Source organism: Nyctereutes procyonoides, unplaced genomic scaffold (genome assembly GCF_905146905.1).
Source record: "Nyctereutes procyonoides isolate TBG_1078 unplaced genomic scaffold, NYPRO_anot_genome, whole genome shotgun sequence".
Taxonomy (NCBI): domain Eukaryota; kingdom Metazoa; phylum Chordata; class Mammalia; order Carnivora; family Canidae; genus Nyctereutes; species Nyctereutes procyonoides.
Genome location: NW_026575030.1, coordinates 36,658,322 through 36,680,824, shown reverse-complemented (window position 1 = coordinate 36,680,824; position 22,503 = coordinate 36,658,322). Strand labels below are relative to the sequence as shown.

Below are 22,503 nucleotides of genomic sequence, written 5' to 3'. Positions count from 1 at the left end.
TATATAGGCTCTTGGTTAAGAGCATAAGCTCAGAAGCCAGATGCTGGGGTTCAGCTTTGGTCCTATCATTGATTATGCGTGACCTCAGCCAAGTTCCTTAACCTTTCCTTACCCTTCCTCTATATGACTCTAAAATGGGGATAATAGAACTATATAAGGTTGCTGTGAGGATTAAATAGTTAACATAAAGCAATTAGAATAGCTTCTGGCATACAGTAACTGCTTTTTTATCCACTATGTACAACTGCGCATTCAGATAAATCAGGTTTTATTTGCTATGTTAGCAGCCTTCTTGAGCTACAAAGACAGGTTACAAGCTAAGGGGATTTTTTTTTCACTTACTTACATATAAGTTGTATTAGGTGTCTGGAATACAAGCTGAGAAGTAGGTTACATATTATATAATTGATAATACTCTTACTTTTTGTCAAGAAGTAATAATTTTTTTTTAAGTCTAGGAATGTTAAATCTATTTAACAAGCAAAGCCAGAAGAAATGTTCTATATGGGTGATTGGAAAATCTGGACCATTATAAGTTAAATATTTTGGGGAAATGGCCAGATAATAACACGTAGAGGTAGAAGAGTTCAACAAAAAGAAAAATATACCTTTTCCTACAGATGAACTGTTACACATTCCCAGGCGCTTCTGTAAAATGAAGACAGTAGTGTTAGTCTATATTAGTTACCTTATTGAAATGTCATGAAATTTAAAACAATAAGCATTTATTATCTCCCAGTTTCCATGGATCAGGAATTGGGGAGTGAGTGGTTTTGCTTTGTGACTCTGGCTGCAGTCAGGATGTCAGCTTCGGCTGCATCCATGTGGAGCCTTGACCAGGGGTGGAGTACCACTGCAAGGTAGTTCTCTCACATGCCTGGAGAGCGTGTGTTTCATGGACTTCCTAGCCACATAGACCATTGCATATGACTCCTGGAGGTCCTCAAGATGGTGCAGCTGGCATCCCTTCAGAGCAAGCAGCTGAAGGCAGATCAAGGCAGTATCCACAGTGTCTTTTATGACCTAGCCTCACAATTTTCTTTCATTTTTGCAATAGCCTGATGGTCACACGGGTTATCCCTATTCAGTATGGGAAAGGGGCTGCTAGGATGTGGCCATCCTGGATACTGGCAACCTCCTTGTCTTCTGAGATTACTTTAACATTTAAATGAGATTATCCTGGGAGAAGCTTTGGGAAGCCCGTAGGTGCTCTGTGCAGTAGCTGTTTATGATTACTGTGTTTTTCACTGTTGGCTAGTCTGTGGAAATCAGTTTCTAGTTTTTTCCCTGCTACCAAGGAAAGTATACATGTCTCTGTGGAAAAGAGATGCCCACCGATAAGGAAAGTCTTGGTTGTTCTTGTAATTGTTCATTTACAAGCTGTGTTGGTTTTCACTTAAGTATCAAGTGTTAGTAGCAATTAGAGTTTGAGGCCCAGATATTGATAAATGCCATAGGCAACAATTTTGACCCACAGAAAACTCATTTAATTACCACCTAGTACATGATCATTGAGGAAAAATATTGTATTTCAAGTCTGATACATGCACTTTTGTGTGTGTGATTATCATTTAACTTCTACTTTCTGCAAGGTTAAGCAAGTTCAAAATATTTTTTCTTTTCTAAGTCGACTGCATCTTACTGTTGATAATGATCTCTGTGGCTTGTTTTGAAGAGGACACTTACTAAATTATTTAGAAATGTAACAAGAATGTTGTGCAAAAGAAAGCATGAAGAGAATTCTATAATGTTTTTCTTTAAATGGTAATATATAAATATTTGGCCACTGGAGGGCTCCATATTTTAAAAGATTATATTGAAGATGTAGATGCTCACTGTAACCATTTTAATCAGTACAGAAAGATAGAAAGGGCTCCATATTTTTCAGCAAAGATTAAATCAGATAGTTGTTGAATATGAATAGTTGTGTGCATGTACATATGGAGTGTCGATATTTGCTTCCTTTTCCTTACATTGGGATGAAAATAAAATATATTACATAATGTTTTCATAAATAAAATTCACAACTCTGATGTCAAAATACAAAACTAGTCATTTTAAAGACCCTCTGTAAACAAAGAGGTTAAGACAGATTAAGTACTTCTTTTCTAATCTCTCTCCTATATGTACTATTTTAAATGAGGAAACTTCCTGTTTTAGGATTCATTGAGGCTCCAAAAAAAAAAAATTCATTGAGGTTTATTTCCATTCAGTTAAACAAACTCTACAGCTATCTCAGTGAACGCTATGACGTAATTAATAAAATTCACAGAACATTAGGAGTCATTTTGAAATTGAGCCAAAAACAAAAGTAGATGTGGCCTAAAATAGTTGGCAGTCATATTAGCATTTCTTTAGTCCAGATGTGTAGTTTACATTGTTTTGTCCTGAAATCTGAGCACAAATACTCTTTTCCAGTATTAAAGTAAAATGGAAACTTAAGAAATTGAGAAATTAGAAACATTTATAACAGGTATTGGTACCTGAGAGAAGTTATCTTTTTCTATAGAAAAATTCTAGATAGGAAACCACTGTGTTCCTCAAAAACAGCAATTTTACTTCCTTGATCTTTCCCACTTGAAAGAAGTGTTTTGATTTCTTTATAATTGTGAAGTGTTTACTTTTTTAATGTTTGATCTGAGCTCAGGGAAGCCTGCAATTTCTAGAATAGTTCAGCATTTTTTTTTTCCCCTGATAAGATGTGTGTCTCTTTGTACTGAGCTTGCAGAGCTGAGGCTGTGTGTTTTGGATGATCTGAGTTAGTTAAATTCCCCAGCCAGTAGCCTAGTCCCTTAGCACCTCCTCTTCACAAAGGAAGCTGTATTGCAAATTAATTGCTAATGAGGAGGAAACAAACCAAAACCGAAACGAAACAAAAACAAACAACTTTAATACCTGTTCATTTGAAAACTGTCCAGAATCTATGAATATATAAATCCCTACTGATATCTACATATAAGGACCAGCTGTTAATAATAGAGACAAAGTTCCAAAAAAATCGTGAAGGGTAGTTGTCCTCAGTGTATAGTACTAATGATGACACTGAGCATCATTATGGAATGATTTAAAAAAAATTAATTAATTGCCAAGTGACAAATTGTCAAACTGTCAAATTAGGCAGTTTCACAGAAGGTAATACCCCTCTCCCACTACCTCCACTTATCCTGCCCACCACCCATTCACACTGCTCATAGAGTGTTAAAGACAATAACCAGTGTTATTAACTTTGGGGTCTTGTGAGCTACATTTTTTTTTTCTACAGAACAAACTACTTAGTGCCTAATGTATTTTATCTACTTAAATAGTAATCATAGCATATATCTGATTGTAGCCTACTGGCCATGCAGACAAATTCTGCCATTCTACTGTTGTAGCCACAGAATGCATCCTTAATATTTGCTATGTTGCAAAACGTGTTTTCACTTCAAAGTTACGGGAGGGGACATCGGCTAGAGCATGACTAACACACCCACAGTATCTCCTCAATGCTGCTTCGTGAGTTTGAAAACAGCTCTCATTGCTTGTGTCAAGAAACTTTCTTCCAATGCCCTTTTCACACAGATCTATTCATAAACTGGTGAAATGCCTGTCAGGGTAAAGGTGCAGTCTTGGAATAAAAGAGAGTAAGTCTGAGCAATTGGATTCATTATTCCCTGTGACCATTTTAGCCTGGTGCTTTAACCACTTGAACTCACAAGGGCTATCGGTTTTTAATGCTTAATTTAGATCACTCAGTCCTTAAAAAAAATTAATTTTTTTTTTTAAAAAAGGAGTGCCTGTGGCCGGCTTAGTCAGTGGAGCGTGTGACTCTTGATCTCAGGGTTGTGGGTTAAAAATACACGTAGATATATCACTTAGTCCATATATATATATATATCTATCCCCATAGTTGTTCTCATACCTGGCTGCACCTTGGAATCCCCTGGGAAGCATTTAGGTTTATAGATGCCTGATATCAACACTACACATTATTCTCACTTAAGTGTTTAGGGTAGGAAGTGGCTGTTCAGTCTGCATTTTCAAAAGTTAAGTTATTTGTGTTTTGTTGTCTTGGTTGAAAGTGGTTGATTCAAAAGGAAGCTGCATTGTGGAAACTTTGAGGCCCCAAGTTATGATTAAACAAATGTCTCAGAGTAAACACTACCACTTTGCATTTGAATGTACTCTCTTCTCACCACTCCAACCCTGAAGACAAAAGCAAACCTGGTATTATTTTGGCTACTGACATGTTTTGAACTGAACCACTTAATATTTCTGGGGTAGGAAAGTGATGTTGGAACCACTTAATATTTCTGGAGGCAGGAAAGTGATGTTGGATTTTTAGATAGGGTTGGCCCTGTCCTGATGAATTTGTTGTTTCTGTCACCTACCAAAGTAGTTAGTGTATCTTTCACTTTTAAAACAGTTCTAGTGGGATGCCTGGGTGGCTCAACGGTTGATCGTCTGCCTTTGGCCCAGGGCGTGATCCTCGAGTCCTGGGATGAAGTCCCACATGGGAGCTGCTTCTCTCTCTGCCAAGGTCTCTGCCTCTCTCTTTCTGTGTCTCTCATGAATAATAATAATAAAAATCTTCAAATAAACTCCCATTGAATAGGGATGCCTGACTGGTTCAGTCCGTAGAGCATACAACTCTTGGTCTCGGGGTTGTGAGTTCAAGCCCCATGTTGGATGTAGAGATTACTTAAAAATAAAATCTTTAATAATAATAATAATAATAATAATAATAATAATAATAATAACAACAGAAAATAGGATAGTGGCGCCTGCCTGGATCAGTAGGTAGAGCATGCAATTCTTGATCTCTGGGTTGTGAGTTTGACCCCCACATTATGGGTAGAGATCGTTTAAAAAAAGAAAAGGATGTGATCTGGCCAAGGAAACAATTCAATGAGTGAAATATGCTTCAGTGTGTAGAGATCTTTTGAAATACGAGGGATTGTAAATGTAAGGAAAAGTCATAGAATGGTGTAGGCACCTGGCAGGCTGTAGCATGCTCCATAGGGAGTTTGGAACTTGAGGATTAGCATGTCCTGACAACAGGTCACACGGACTCCTGAAAATAATCTCAGGCTACTTTCCTTACTCTTCACTTAGTGCTGAGCTCAGGGAACTGTTGAGAGATCAGGCTGTGAGGGTTCCCTGAGACTTCAGATGACCTCTCTCATTTGGACTACAGGTTTAACCCGTGTGTATTTGAATCATTCACAAATCCTGCTCTCTGCTCAACTGTTTTCTGGTTTATTCGATGGAACATTCCATGTAAAAGAAAGGAGTATAAACTGATCTCTGCCAACTAGAACATAGTGTTAGCTACCTCCTCATTTGTAACCACCTGGACATTCAGCTTTTCCATGATAGTAGGGTATTCCCATTTTGTCAGTGAGCCCTTGGGCTCATTTTTGGGTTCATCCCCCATTTCACTCAGTGCATCTGACTGTTGTTGGCCTTACCACATCTACCTCACAAAATGCCCCAGGCAGGCAGTGCTGATGGTAAGCCACTTGGATGAAAATAGTGAAGATATTTAGGTGAAAAGAAAGCATGAGATAGTCAACCAGAGAATTTCTGTGCAGTGGGAGAAAGTTAAGTGTTGGGGGGTGGTGGGGAACTACAGTTTCAAATAAGTCTTCTGGCTTAGGATATCTAGATTTTAGGCAAGATTGTGGTTGATACATAGTATAAATTTTATTCTCCCATTTTGAGCTAAAACCATTCTCCTTAGAATCAGCTTAAAAACAACTAAAAAGGAAAAGCTAATAACTTAAAGCAAGTTTGGGGCTTCTGTTTTGACAAAGACAAAATACATTGTCTTTTTTTTTTTTTTTTTTTGGTAAGGGTGTCTCTTGCATAGACATGTTACCAGTGCATATGCATTTATTTTTTGCATTATCCATAGTACCCTAGTGACATTTCAATCCCAGATCATTTTTCCTAGCTACCAAAGGCCCTTTTTCTCCTCTCCAGTTGCTACCTATCTGACCTATACCCATAAATTATAAAATTTACTTTTAACCATAATAAATATCAATAATAGTTATTTAAAATTTTATGTATTTAAAAACTTTTTAAGTTATGTTTGCATATAACCTATCATTTTAAGAAATATTCATTTATGGGAAGAGATCATTTGCTCAGCTCCAAACCAAATTGAAAATAGTTTTCAGAATACTTACTTAATCTAATTGCCTTACTTTAGCACTGATAGTCAAGGGCATGCTAACCTGTCTCTATTACAGATCCTAGCAGGAACCTTTCATGGAGTCTTAGAAATGCTTATTTTTACTTGTTTATTAGTCCTTTTCACTTTTTGGAAGTATCTAGGTATATCTACATATAATTTATTTAAAGTTTATTTCTACTGAGGAAATAAAATTTGAAAAGTTAGGTAGGGTTGTGAGAGTTTGTGTTTTGCTCTTATGTTAGGTGTTTGGGATAGCCTTTAGAGAAGGGTTCACAGAATAAAAATGTTCAGTTACAAAAAGAATTCACCAGGCAGCTACCAAAGTAGTTATCTATACGGTGGAATTTTAACTGAAAGGGAATGTCCTCTGGCAGGGAACAATGGCAAACTCCCTCAGGAAGTCAATTATGAGGTTTGTTAATCCTACCAAAATATTAACCTCATGATGTTCAATCCCAGAGTGCCTTTTCCACCCTGCAAGTTCAGCTAAAAATATGCTGAAAAGCAAATTTCCTAAGGTAATGAAATAAAAATGTGGACCTAAATCTGTAAGATACAAATTAGAAAATAAGATCCCTAGTCAAATGCGAATATCTGACAAAATCTTTGCTCTCTTAAATTAGTAGCCTAATCTTTTGGGATGTTAATAAAATAATGATTAATAAAAGACACTTAGAAAAGCTTTGTGGTTGAATGATTTACCCACCGATAATATTTTCTTGGAAATATTTTTTTTCTTATTTGTGAAGTTGATGAGTATAACCATAGCTATTGGTGCATCTGTCTTCTAAATATATTAAAATGGGAATAAAGACTTGTTATTATCAATTACTATAATAATTTTTTATAGATTTGAACGTCTGTAAAGGGTTTTGGATTCCAAAGAACAGTTCTTGAATATAGATAAGAATACTGTTTGGTTTGAATTTCTTATATTAATCAGTTTCAATTCTTTGTAACAATATGAGCATAACTTAGGAGGTTATAATTGAATTGTATTAATATTAAATCTTTGGTTATATGAAAAGATCTGTATTGTGTTTTAATTAGAACCTAGCACATGACAGTTTTTTTTTTTTAGTTGTCTAAACAATTTGACTACTACTGGCTTCATTGTAATTTAAAGTACAAATAACTAAACTTTCCTTTGTTCTGTATTATTGCACTAGCACATTCGGCACTTGGAACAAAGACATAGAGCTCTGGTTGCTGGGCACCATGACTTCTGGGCATAAATGGATTTCAAGCCTCATGGCTTCTAGCTCTCACTTGCTTTGATTTTAGAAAACTAGAGAATCTTGGAATGCTTGGATCTTAGACTAAGGCATAGAGATCAGTCCTCAGTGCCCTATGTGAATCCCCATGTAATAACTCCTACTAAAGTATCTGCTTGAATATCTCCATGGATGGAAAAATATCCAAGAGAAACTCACTTCATTTTTGGACAGATTTAACAGTTAGAAAGTGTTTCCTCCTGCTGAACACCCCAGACTGCCTCCTAGAAACATCTGTTAATTGATTACAGCTTTAAAGTCTGACACCACCTTATAAAATTATAACTGATGCCTCTTCCTCATGAGACTCCAAAAGGGTATGTAACAGCATTTCTTCTTTTCCAGTGTAACACTTTTATTTCCTTCAGCCATTCTGCCCCCAATAGGGTTGCTCAGCCCCTGATCTGGTCCAGAGGCACTCTAAGTTCTCCGTCCTCACCTGATACAGACAACCCTGGGTAGAGTGGGCTCTCACCCTTTCTTGCTGAACGATGTAGTTCTTCTAATTCTAGTTTCTTTTTGAGTACTTTACACTGCTAACTTCTATTGCAATATGTCTTTTTACATGCTTTTCAGTTAAGGTAGGCATCCCCTGTTCTCTACTTTCAGATTTTTATTTGTTACAATTGATGCTACTAAGTTTACGTGTTATTTTTCAGTGGTATAAACAAAGAATTCAGTGCTTACATAATAATCTGTGGATGTGCTTTCATGTTACTTACCTACTTTTATTACTCTGCATTTAGAGATTTTTTAACTTAAATTTAATAATGCCTGTTAGCATGCAAATTTTACTCCTCAATATTGTAAATGTTCTCAGTCATTCATGTAAAAGCAGGTTTTGGTGTGGAGGATGGTGGAGTGAAACTTGCTAGTACTTGTGGTAGGGTGAAGAGTCTTTGGGGGGAGAGGAGAAGATTTGTGAAGAAAGTTTGAAGATACCAAACCTCAACCTTAATTTTGCTTAGGATCAGTTCTATAGTACTTTTCTTCTTCTAATTTTAAATATTCATGTCACACATGAACCAAACACTTCTGTGTTTGTTGAGACTCTTTGTTGAGCATTTGATTGTTCATGGGGCAGAAACTGTGATGTTTCTTAGAACCTTCCAATGAAATGTAACGTTCTGGTTACAGCTGCTTTGTAGTATTCCTGAAATATATATCATGTGATATATTGGTATTATCAGGTTCACATTAGCCTTATCATTGCCATCTCTCTTCCTGCCCTAATTCCTACCATCTTTTTTTTTTTTTTTTACAAAGAGTTGGGTTACCCAGTTCAGAGTGGTGGTGAAGGTGGGATGGGCAGAGAATTGAATTTTCAACTCCATTTTGTTCTGAGAAAGAAAGAATAGCTCAGCAAATAAGTAGAAGAGTTATTTGAGTTCTCATATTGAAACTACAAAAGTGAGTTCCCTTTAATAGTGTCTACCTCTGTTTATCTGATGTGCCATTTTCAGTTCTGTGTAAAAATAGCACACTTTAAAAACACTCCATACACACATTAAAATGGTTGCTCCGGAGGGAGGAAGGGGAATGAGAGTGAAGTATGGGATAAAAGGAACCTAATCAGTTAATTAAAATTATCTTGTTAGCAAAAATAATGAACTTTGTTGCAGGTTTTACTATATAAACTATAAAATTTCAAATCTAATCAAGTCTGTATTGTAGACTGTATCTTGAAGCTTCCCCATACTTCTTTATATAAAACTCTTGATGCCGACTAGATTCATGGAAGACTATGAATTACACGCCAGAATCAGAATCCATAATTTATTCCTATTCTTCCTGTATCTGTTCACCCCTAAAGTAGAGTTTTTCAACTCAAATTGAAGTAGAGTTTTTTTTAATATTTTTTTTAATTTTTTTTATTTATGATAGTCGCACAGAGAGAGAGAGAGAGAGAGAGGCAGAGACACAGGCAGAGGGAGAAGCAGGCTTCATGCACCGGGAGCCTGACGTGGGATTCGATCCCGGGTCTCCAGGACCGCGCCCTGGGCCAAAGGCAGGCGCTAAACCGCTGCGCCACCCAGGGATCCCTGAACTTGAGTTTTAACGGTGTTGTTGGATCAGGTTTTTGGCACTTCTGAAAAATATAAAAGCATTGTTGATACAGCTAATGTTTAGAAGTATGTCCTAGGTCTGAATTTACATTTAAATGATACTTCCGTATATCTATCTTACCTTCAAAGTAGGGAACAAGTACTTGTGTTGTTGCTTTTAAATTATAGCAAACTCTCTGGAAATCTGAGTAACCATAGAATTCAGTATTTAGAAGTTGAGATTTTTGGTTTTATGTGTTTGTTCATAGGTAAACACATCACATATTTATGTTCAACTTTTATGAAAAAGGCCTGGGTCAAATAAGCTGATATGAGAGATAATTGTAAAGAAAATAATTTCCAGTACATTATATGATACCCAACTCTTTGGTTCTTTATTGAGTATGACTATAAAAGTAAGTCAAATTACAAAGTAGATTCCCTTTAAAAAATTGTTTATAGAATAGTTTTGGTATCATATTTTAATTCTTCAGAAATTGGTTGTTATTTTTATTGCCCTCCTCCTAGAAATCTGCACGGTAACTATCACAAATCAAAACATTGTATTCCCGTCTATCCCATGTTATGTTTTCCCCCTCTTCCTTAACCTAAGAAAATATATAATTTCAAGCATGGAAAAATGAATTGTGTGCCACTATGTACATAAGCATAAAGCACACATAACAAATTTCAAGACATGGGAAATGCCCGTAGAATTTTTTTTAGATGTCAGATTAACATTAGCCAGTCTTTCAGTCTTTTTGCTGAAACCTGAGTCTTTTCTTTATAGGAAATATAAATTAAAAGAGAAATTAGTAGTTTCAGGAGTACAGGTTGAACATTTAAACATCTCTGATTGTCATAATGTGCCCAAAAATTGGAATTAATTTGTTGAAATTAGGATTTGAAATAAAGTAAAGTTAAGTCAGTGCTCCCTTTCATTTCTTTTCAGGAGGTATGTATGGGGTCTTGTACTTTTGCATTCTTTTTCTCTTTTTGCAACAAAAATATAATTATTCTACTTTCTTTTCTCCTTTTTGCTTTAAGTGCTACTTTCTTTTCTCCTTTCGCTTTAAGTGCTAGTAATAGTAGAGAGTAACACATCTGTTGTTTTCTGTATTGTGCCCCGATTCAGGTTTCATACCCATTTCTCTCCCAACCACAGTATCCGAGTAGATGGAATAAGCTGATTGGCAAGCCTGTGTGCTCTTTCTATTCCTGAGACTTGGGTATAATTAGATTAGTCCCACCCAACGTACATGGTCTGTGAGCAAAGAGGAATATTTTCCCAAAAATCAGAGTGCTTTTACCAGAAAGTGGGAGATACATGTATACTGGGTGGGCAAATACATTTATGTCTCTTATAATCTACTTAAGAAAAGCCAGCATAGAAAAATGCACTTTTGTGGCTGATTAGTTTCCCATTTAAAAAAGGCTTTTACGATAAGTTTCCTTTTTAACTTGGAAATCTGATTTTGTTAATTATAAAAAAGTTAAAATTTTAAAATATTTACCAGCAGTTTTGTGAACCATGGCTATTACAGATGTCTCTAGGTCTGCTTCAGGATACGTCTTTAACTATTCACCTTGTATTCCATGTAATCAGTGGCCCCTGGGGCTGTAGAACAGTGAGCTCTAAAGGGTTGCTGTACTGGAATCAGTGACAAAGGATTCCTTTGTGTTTACCAGTGGGAATACTTTAAGAATACTTTCTTTGATTTTTTTTTTGATTTGGTATCATTTGAACCAAATATTTTATATTGCTTTAAATATTGACTGTCATAGGAGGAGTAACAGCTAATGCAGAGGCATTTATTGAGGCTTAGTGACCAGTGGAGCATTTGTACTATACAGAGGTGGTTGTTGTAGGGCATGTGCTTAGTTTTAATGGATGATGTAATTTAAATCAGTACTAGGTGTTTCTGGTGGGAGTCAGCATACTTAAAGGAGAGTTACTGTTTATACATTCTCAACTGTCATTGTCCTGTCATTTTTATTTTATTATTTATTTATTTGAGAGAGAGAGAGAAGATGCGTATGTGAGAGGGAGAGCACAAGGCATGGGGAGTGGCAGAGGGAGAGGAGGAAGCAGGCTCCTCATTGAGCAGGGAGCAGAATACAAGGCTCCATTCCAGGACCCAGGATCATGACCTGAGCCAAAGGCAGATGCCTAACTGACTGAGTGATTCAGCAGTCCATCTTGTCATTTTTAGTCAGTATTTAATTTAAAAAAACTGTAATTATTTATTTGAACGAGAGAGAGGGAGATAGAAGGGCAGAGGGAGAAGGAGAGAAGCAGACTCCCGCTGCTTGCAGAGCCTGAGGCAGGACTCTATTTCAGCACCCTGAGATCATGACCTGAGCCAAAATCAAGAATTGGACGCTTAAAACGGAGTCCCCCAGGTACCCCATAGTCAGTATTTAATTTTAATATTGTTAGAATGAAGTACATTGTCATTCACATTTTTTGTAGTTTAATAAACTCTATATTTTTAGGACACTTTTAGGCTTACCACAAAAGTGAGTGGAAAGTACAGAGTTCCCGTAGACTTCCTTCCTCCACACACGTAAATCAACTTTAACATTTTTACTCCAAGGTATTTATAGGAATATTTAGAAACACAGAGATATTTTGCATTCTCATTTCTACAACTAAAAAATATCATTCTCTCCTTATAGAGTAGGAAGGGGAAAGAAGCCAAGAAGCATTCCCTAGCCTTAAAACCTGGAGAGTAGAAAGTTAGGCCCTATTTTATGATCCTTTTTCAGCTGAACATTATTGCTCTGAAGACCAAAGGGAGAATAAGGATCTGATGTAACCTGGTCTGGAGCATTCTGCTGTTCTATTGGTGGCAAACTGGAGCCCTGGGTTCTGGCCTAGCTCTGACTCTACATTGCTGTGGTGCAAGGGGTTGAATGGAGTGGACTTCAGCTGTCATATGCCTCCAGCATCTATAATTCCATGACTTACTGGAATCTCTAGTGGGAAATGATGTCACAGTCTGAAGGATTAGCAGTGTGGAGGAAAACCACTATGGAGACCTGGGGTATTTATTGGTCACAAACCAGGTGAATACCTTTTGTCCAGTCATTTAACCTTTTTGGGTTTGTCTTATTGTGATTGGACTTCCCTGTTGCCCTCTAGGGAAAGTTTCTTAGATCTTTCTGATTTAAAGTAAGCATTGCATAGTATTATTGATCCCAGGAACAACTGCTTTGTGAATAAATAACTTCAAATAGAGTGTATTGACACTTTCTGTGGATCACCTTTGAACAGATTCTTTGTGTTTTCATATCAGGAACATTCTTGTAATTAACATATCTGGACCAGAGTCTTTCTGGAGCTAAGCTATTTACCAAATATACATTAAGGCACTTGAAAGGGACGAAGAGTCTTTCTTGAATAGTACAGGTTAAAAAAGACACACACACACACACACAATATAAAGTTCAATCGAAGTATGCTTTTTAATAATATCACACAATTTGGGTTATATTTTTATATTTCTTTAAATTGTGCAATTTAATTGAATAATTCAAGAAAAAACGGAAATGCTGGTGACGTTTACCTCTCAGAATAGAATATTTTTTATTTAAAGTTAATGTAAAAAAATAAAAATAAAAAAAATAAAGTTAATGTAAATTACAAAGGACTAACTTCCATTTTTTAACTGAATGACTTTGGACTAAGTTGTTTAAGTAAATGTGATTTTCTATATATTGTGAATTACTGTCGAGGTGGAAGCAGGTTAAAGGAACCCTTTCTTCAAGGGACAAGGTTGTCCTCCGGTTTCTCCACCGACTTTTATTCACAGAATGCCTCCCTGAAGGTTCAGGCTAGTTTCTAAAGTGTGTAGGCCAGGGTTTATTTGGTTTAACCCACGTAATGCATAGGCACGTTATCCCACAGGGCTGAGATTATCCTAACGTTTTATTTTCCAGCTCAGTGCTCAGTGGCTTGATAGAGCTAATGAATCTTCCCAAAGTACCTGGGGGTTCCCTGTTGGTACTCCTGATGTAGCTGCTGGCAAGCATGTTTTTATACTCTTCCTGGAAGTGAAACTCCTTCTGCCTTAAACGTGCAATTTCCCCTGCCTGAGAAGGTCAAAGGCACATTTATATAGTTCACAAGAGTATAAAAGAGGCATTCAGTGCTTCCCTGCCAAGCCAGCTGACGGGACTAATGCCTATTCATTTTCCACCTCTACTTCTGGAAACTGCAGAAATTCATGGTTCTACCATGGTCCCTGAAACAACAATCTAATGGCAAATGAGCGTTATAATAAAATATCCATATTATCAAATCAGCTAATGTACCTCGAAATTGATAGGAGTAAAAAGTGGCTGTTCAGATTGTCAGAGTTAAACATATGTTAAAACCACCTAAATTAAAACAAAATCTACAGCAAAACCCCACTGGAAAAACTAGCAACTCACTTAGCATCCAAGTGCTGAGAATATTTAAGGCCAATTTCAGTGCATTCACAACACAACTCTGTTAAATGCTTTTCTATCATTTAGTTTTAACTCTAGTGAGATTATTAACATTTATTGAGCATGAACTGTTATGCCAAGCCCTTAGTATTTATATCTTATAATAACTTAAGACAACCTTTAGAGATGGAGGGAATGTTATCTCCATTTTGCAGGTGAGGGATGGAGATGCAGAGTCCCAGGAATTGGCCCATGGTTGCAGGGTAGCCAATAGGGGGTGCAGGGTTTGGTCCTTGAGGTCAGTGTGCTTTGCAGAACACTACAATGCCAACTATACTCTGTTCTCTGAGACTATGGAGAGGAGGGAAAAAAAGCAAATTGCATTACTTTCTCATCTACCCATGTTTCATGTTCCACTTTCTGATGTGAACCCTGCATCTTAGCCTGGTCGGTTTCCTCTCCCTACCAGCATGCTTCTTCCTTGGAACACTCCTTTCTCCCACATCCTAAATTGCACTGGTGCTTCATGTTCCAGCTTTATTCATTTTCTGCATAAAGATTCCCTTGTGCATCCTAACTTTTGAATTCTTGGCTTACCATTTCGACATACATTGCTGTTATTACTTAACTGTGTCTAGGTGTGTGTGTGAGACAGAGGGTGAGTGTGATCACCCAACTAGATCATGAGCTTCTAAAAAACAGCACCTCCTATACTACCTTTTGCAGTGTTAATACATGGTGGTCATTAATAATTTCTCAAGCTGTAGAAGATTATATCATTTGCATCTCTGTGCTGTTGGCATACAGCTAAGTGGGAGGTAGTTTTTAAAGCATAATTTTATAATGGGTCAGTATTGAGAGCTGAGAGGGAGAGGATTTCCGAATCTTTCATCTTGCTATTTTAAGAGGTTCATGTCAAATAGTGATTGCTAGAATTTTTGGTCTCTGCCTGCTAGTGTTTTCTAACAGCTTACTGGGAAGTCCAAACAGATGGACAAATCTGTAATGACTTAGTAGTTACTTTGGTTTACTGTCAGATATCTAGAGAACTCTTGCTTTGCTTTTATTACTGTGTTTAAGATTTCTCAGCCAAAAGGCCCTGGGTCATGAGGAAATGCAAGGGTAGGGGTGGGAAGGTGACAAAGAGGTACTTCAGATTTGCAATTTCTTTTAAGAGATTTCCATTTTCAGTATAGCTGACACTTGTAATATCTGTTAAAGATTGGTACCTGGCCAAAATGCCTGTGAAATAGCTGTGATTTAGGCTTCAAGTATGAAGATTTTAACAAAAGTGTTGGCAATATAATATATGAATAAAGACCGCACTTGTTAAAAAGCATATATATGTATGTGTATATGTGTATGTGTATGTATGTGGGTATAAGTATATATATATCTCTCTCTCTCTGCATTTATCTTTGTTCATATGAAGATATTTTATTTCAGGAAGTGACTTAACTGGAAGTCAGACTATCAGCTTATTTCTAGGAAAAAAAAGCATCCCTTGGCCTTTGGTGCACCACAGTGACCTGAGATGTGCAATTCACTGGCCAAAATTGCAAAACAGTTGGTATGCTTTTTCAGGACTGTGTACTGATGCCACTATTGGGGAGATTAAAGATTAAAGGGGTATGCAATAGAGTGGGGTGGGTGGGAGTCCTTAGGCACACAGAGGACAGGGAAGGCTTTCATTACATCCCTGGACTATGTTGTATTCTACAGAAGTGAGAGCTTGGCATTTGTATTTAAGGTTTTTTTTTTTTTTTTTTTTAAGATTTTATTTATTTATAGAGATGCAGAGAGAGGGGGGTGGCAGAAACACAGGCAGAGGGAGAAGCAGGCTCCACGCAGAGAGCCTGACGTGGGACTCGATCCAGAGTCTCCAGGATCACACCCTTGGCTGCAGGCGGCGCTAAACCGCTGCGCCACCAGGGCTGCCCTTAAGTTTTATTTGTAAGCATATAGTATATAAAAGAGTGAGATGGGAAAAATATAAAAATTGTACTCAGGAAAAAAAAAATAGTTCTAAGACAGGAAAATTCTTTTAAGAAAACCCTGCATTGTAAAGTATGGGGATTGGAATACATGTTCCGGGGAAAATGGAGGAAACTAGGGAAAGATTTAGTGAAAGTGTAGGTATAAAGACTGTTATTTGTGACCTGGACTTGTTTTGGCTCTCAGAGGTCAAACTGACTCTTAGAGTAGAAACACAGTCTCTTTCAAAAGCGCAAGCATTGAAAATAATAATTTTTAAATGTGCTTTCTTGGCTTCTCCCTTTTGTTTTTTGTTTTCTTCAGGTGTAAAACCAGAGTATCCTAGGTTCAGGAGGATGAGGAAAAAACCGATTTCCTTTTCTAGCAGTTTGGCTATTTTTGTTGTTGTTTCTGGTGCCATAAATGGAGAGGCATCTGTACCATGGCATTGTATCATGCCTAACAAAATATTTTTTCCATTTGAATGTAATTGTTCCTTAGCAAATAATTGCAGTCCAGAATGACTTTTATTGAGCTTGATTGAATTAAGGTTATGTATGAAAATGAGTTAGTTAAAGCTTAATCTATTACCCAGAGAATTGATGAAAACATCAGAAAAGTAGTCATTCATGGGGATAAAATATTCTTCCATATAAGTGGGCAACATGGTTGCCTTGGAGTCCCTTCTGCACCGACGGGGTAGTAATGACACCAGGGTGCAAAACACAGTGTTGGCATAGAAGGGGTTTTACCGTGATGTGCCTTTGAATGTTATACTGTACATTAACACTAATTGGGAGTCTGTCTCATTCTAAGAAGTGGCACCTCACCTTTTTTTAGTATAATAAGCTTTTCAAAACATAGCACCCCAAGGGGCAATGTGTAAGCTGTGCCAGAAAGCCAGTTGCTTTGGGATCGTTCAGTGGTTGCTGAGGCCCGATCGTTAAGATAGGTTTTTGACATGCCAAGTCAGATGTCCAATTTGTGGTTAAGAGGTAAATAATAGATATTAATAGATAGTTCTCCCACCTGCCATGCAGTTTCTCAGAGGGAATCCTAATCTGTGGCTGAACAGTCCGGCGAGGTATGCATCCTCTGGGACGGCAGGGTCACGGCTGGGAAACAGGCCTTGAAAAGGGGAAGGGCACAGAGTCTTAATGAGGCAGTGTGAACCAAGGATGAGAGTGAGGGTTGAGAGGAAGCCAAGGTGGGACTCAGAGAACAGGGGCCCCCTGACCATGACCTGAGGCGAAGGTCTGTCCTGGCTCTGGTGGAAGTGCACGCTCAACTCTCCATTCTGCAGGGCTGTCTTCATGCCTTGGCATCTCCCCCAGCTCGCCCCCCCCCCCATCCAGACCCATCACACAGCCACCCCTTTCCATCGAATCAGAACCTTGTAAAGGATTTGTAACTTAAATGCAGAGCAGCTTATGCTCAAACTGCTTTTCTGAAACTACTCGTGGGAATTTTAAGAGCCAGATAAAATCTGGAGTCTCTGAGGTTGGCTATCAGAGAACTCAAAGGGAGTCTGTCTCAGCCAGGATCTTCAGCCTTGAAATTGACCTCTACTCCATGGCTGATTCCCTGGCTTCTGCTAGTCTGTTAAGTTCAACAAGATTTCTTTGTTACCCTGAGTTTTAAAACCCCTCTTGGTCACAGCATACCAGCATTGTCAGCCTCCTTACCTCTTCGTCCTGACCTATCCAGAGATGGTTGTATCACAGTTGATAAATTACAGAATAGTAGTCAAAATAAGGTATAGTCATGGTTTATATAGATAGATTAGTTGCGAATTTATTTCTGAGCTCCTAAAAGAAGTTCTGTATACAGGAAATGTTAGCATATTTTATTTCTCAGATAGCATATGCTCACTTTTTTTTTTTAAGATTTTTAAAATTTATTTATTCATGAGAGACAGAGAGAGAGAGAGAAGCAGAGACACAGGAAGAGGGAGAAGCAGGCTCCATGCAAGGAGTCCGATATGGGATTCGATCCTGGGACTCTAGGATCATGCCCTGGGCTGAAGGCAGGCGCTAAACCGCTGAGCCACCCAGGGATCCCATGTGCTCACTTCTTAAACTAAAAACAAAAAGTAAACAAATCTTCAAACCAGAGTAAGAATTAAATGCACACTATCAAGTAAGGATGGACCCTCCTTCCCCAGTTTTGGCAGTATAAAGTTTTCTTTTCATTTATGCCAATTTGTTTACCTGACAGTTTTTTATAGTTATTCATGATTTACTCATTTATTTTACAGTGTTTCTTTCTCTCTCTCTCTCTTTTTTTTTTACACTGTTTATTTTAATGGTTCTTTTCTGTACTGGCTTTTATGGATTAAATGAAGAAAATTATGTAATTAGATATATGAGAGTGTATTTTTTAAAACCGTATTTTTAATAATGTTAGTTGCCTGTTTTATGATCATTAGGAATAGACTTCTACACCACTCCTTGAATTTTGGAATTGTATGTTTCCTTAGTAAACACATTTAATTAGAAGGTATTCACATGTGTCCTTTGTAGTTTGCTTCAAAGATCTGGATTTATTTTTTCATCCATACTCGTTTTAAAAAATAGGGATGAATGAGTAGTATCTTGTATGAAACCACATGAGACCATTTAATATTTTATTCATTGCTTCTAGCTATTGTTATCTGCAGTAGCACTGGGTGACAACTGAATCATCTAAGTCTAGAAAGGATTTCTCAGATGAATCATTACTCATTTTTTATATTTAATGTAAGTTCTTCCGTGTCATGGTGGCTGATTAGGGAAAAAAAACTTCAGTTATGCCAGAAGATGACTAATAATATTGATAGAGCTGTAAGCCAGTAGGTGATATCCGGTTTCACATCCAGTAGGGTGTGTTAGAGCCTGCTGATTGTAAAGAAATATCATAATCTGAAGTGGGGTAGGAAATTGTCTCTCTTGGTTGAGTGTGAATTTAGTATGATCATTGAAGCATTCGAGAAACTAATGTATCTCACATAGAAACTGAAATAACTTATTCTTAAAAGTGACACAGTTCAGGCATATGTCCATATTTGCAGTATAATTAATGTAAAATGTTCCATTTAATTTTTGTGGACAACCTTTTGCTGATTTTGATCCTCTTTCCTATATTCATCAGTTTCAGCTAGAAAGTAATTTTTTTGGTAACATTTTTTTTCTGTGGATATCTCCCCCTACTCACCTTTAAAAAAAAAAAGTATTCACTCATGATCCTTAAAACACTTACAAGATAAATTACATGATATTAATAACTGAAGCACAGTTATCTGGTTGGGTTGGGCCAGTCATTTAAAATGACTTGAATCTAGTTAGGATGTCAGTTTAACATCCTATTTTTTCAGAGAATTTGCCTGTAATTTTAGCTAAAAACCTGAGAAATGATTGCCTGTAACTCTTTGTAACTCTAAATTCAGAATTCCCATTGAATGATGTTAATGACTGTCTTTTTGTTAATTAAAGTTGACAATAAACACTTAGGGCCACTTTCTCTAAATAGTTTTAGCATAGAGATTTTTAATAATTTGCCTAGTTTTGATTATTTGGCTATTATTCATTTTGGGGGCATATAATTTTGCCAAAGGACAGTGTCAGCTTTGTTTGAAAGCCCTTCTTGGCTCACTATTTAACCACTTTGCTCTGGGTCTTTCACAGAATCCTGCTGCATCACAGAAGCTGGAAATTCTGATGTTCCATTAAAATCACAATGGAAAGTCTTGACTTGACCGGTAAGAGCAGTACTGCAGGTGCATCTTACTTAACCTAGAAGCAGTGAAGCAGTCAAGAACTATGTGCTGTCAGAGTTGGTTTCAACTCTTTCCCATCTGATGCATTCACTTTCCATATTGATCAGGGAAGTGTGATAATTTTGTGTGGTGGTTTCTTTTGTTTGTGAATTTTTTACTATTTTTTTAAGTGATGTTTTAATCTCCATCATCAAGTAAGTAAAATTTTCCGTTAAAATCTTGAATTTTTAAAATTAACTATTTCAAAATCTGATTTGTTTCTCCACAGTAATCTGCTGCTGTTGGTGAGAAGTCAATTTATTCAAGTCTTGAATACGTAGAGGTTACATACCTAAATAAATATTAAATCGATCTCTTCCTCATAAGCTGTTTTTGTTTGTACTGCCTTTGGCTTTGATTGAAAAGTGAGCCAGTATCAAAGCATTATGAGCTGTTTGTTTTAATCTGTTAAAAATAATAGAGGAAGGTATAGCAGTGTTATGAAACTGTTTTGAATATGAACCACCCAGTGAAGAAAAAGTTGAGGTTGTAAAATATATATGTGACAAATTATATCAGACTCTGAAACTCAGATTACTATAACTCTGTCCCCTTGTACATAAGTTATTTTCAAAGCTGTTTCTGGGAGAAAGGTTTTTAATGGTTTTAAGATATGGCAATAGTATTTTAAGATTAATTTTAATGATTACTTAAATGCTGAGTTATCTCAATCTGGTAATAAAATGTATGATTGCTTTATTGATGTCTGAACACTTGATGGTGAACTGGTGATTTAAAGACAGGAATTTGAAGTAAATTAAAATGAACAAAGATAGGGATCCCTGGGTGGCGCAGCGGTTTGGCGCCTGCCTTTGGCCCAGGGCGCGATCCTGGAGACCCAGGATCGAATCCCACGTTGGGCTCCCGGTGCATGGAGCCTGCTTCTCCCTCTGCCTATGTCTCTGCCTCTCTCTCTCTCTCTCTCTGTGACTATCATAAATAATAAAAAAAAGAACAAAGATAATAAATATTGTTTAGTTGCAGTTTTCAGAACATGAACTTATTCTTTAATTTTTTGAGTAATTGAAAGTTTATCTTAAATCTTTCCTGTCTTTAAGTATTTTGATTTGTTAGCTTTTCAAATCTGTCTAAAATGTCTATGGCTACCTTCGTGTTTTAGTAAGTATATATATGACTGAATACTGCTTTATCATATGAGTATAAATAAAAGGCCTCTGAGCCATTCTTCTGAATGTCATTATCTAAGATTAAATAGATAGTAAAATATGTACAATTTAGCTTGAATGTGTATTTCCTAGGATATTTAAACACCAACAAAATTTTAATACCAGTGAGAAGACTGAGATTTAGTTAATCATTTATCCTCCTTTCTGTGCTATCCTTTAAGGCACAATTAAGTTTCAAATACAAATTCTGTATTGAGTGCCAGTTATCATACAGTTGATTTTGGTTTTAATGGGTCAGCAGAATAGACTACAGAATAGTTGAATATTGATACTGGAATTTTAAATATGTTCTCAATTGTTAATCCAAAAGGGAGTTGAATGTAGTGAGGTTTAAAGAAAATTAAATTTGTAGTAGTATTCTAAATTTGCTGAATATGAATACATCTATAGAAAGTAAAACTGGACACTTTATCTGATCTGTTCAGAAAACTGAATTGTTAATCAGCATTAGTATGACAGTCTTTACCTAAGTGGCCATGTGATCAATGATTTCTGAATGTCAGATTATTTCAATAAAATATTTTTTATTGACTGTAAAAATTGATACAAATTCAAAATGCTGATAAAATTTAAGAAGCTTAAGATGACACTGTATACTTCTAGCTTACATTTATGATCATCTTAAATACAGTATTAAGAAATAGAATAGAATAGAAAAGATGTCATGTGAAACCAGGAGTAATTTAGGAAGCAAATCCTGGAAGATGTTACATGGCCAAAGGATTCCAGGGTCCAGTAAATCTAGGAAGCATGATTATATCATTCAGCTTAGGCAAAGTTATGTTTCATTATCCAGAGTCCCCAAATCTTAGTGGTTTATAACAGTAAAACTTTATTTCTCACTCTTGTTCATCTTGATGAATCTACTGCTGCTGTGCTCAATGTTGTCTTCGTTCCTGGACCAAAGCTAAAGGAGCAACCTCTCTGGGATGCATAACTCTTTCAAGGTGGAAGGAAAAAAGGAATGTGGTAGAAATGTGACTCTTAAAATTGTTGGTCGGAAGTAGCACATGTCATTACCTCTCATTTTACTAGCCAAAGCATGTCGCGTGGTCAACTGCTATGTCACAGGATAGGAGTGGCCTTTTAAGGGGATGGGGTAGGGAAAGTCTGATCAGGAGGCACAGTTCATATTTTAACTATAATATCTGCATCCCACCTATGGCTCTTCTAGAGAGACAGAGTGCATGTCGTATATTAAGCTTCCAAGAAGTCCATTCATAATTTCCAGTGAATCTCTTTAACGTGTAAAATTATTTGACCACGAATCCTTTCATTTTTGTTATATAGAACTCATTGAGCTATGATGCCCTATCTGTGACAAGTTTTAAGGACTGAGGAATTTGCCCAGTTCAAGAGTTTCTTCATATTTCAAATATTAGAACTTTTCCCATCATGGAGTATAAAGGGTTCTAGTGTATATAGTAGACTTACATTATTGTGATGTAGATAATTTTTGTTTTTGTTTTTTGTTTTTTTGAGCAGGGACAGAGAGGCAGAGGGAGAATCTTAAGCAGGTTCCCATGCCCAGTGTGATGGGGGGCTTGATCTCATGACCCCTGAGATCATGACCTGAACCCAAGCAAGAGTCAGTTGCTTAATCCAGGGGTAATAC

The 22,503-nt window shown here is 36.8% G+C and overlaps 1 protein-coding gene across 6 annotated transcripts in view; it reads left to right on the top strand.

Annotated features, from left to right (window-relative positions):
* The window catches only part of BBX (BBX high mobility group box domain containing), a 268,615-nt gene that overhangs the window by 88,885 nt on the left and 157,227 nt on the right, over nucleotides 1-22,503 (top strand). For all 6 annotated transcript variants that reach the window (XM_055316272.1, XM_055316271.1, XM_055316267.1 and 3 more), the window contains one exon: nucleotides 19,571-19,644. The gene's annotated coding sequence lies outside the window, so the exon portion shown is untranslated. The remainder of the gene's footprint in view (nucleotides 1-19,570; nucleotides 19,645-22,503) is intronic.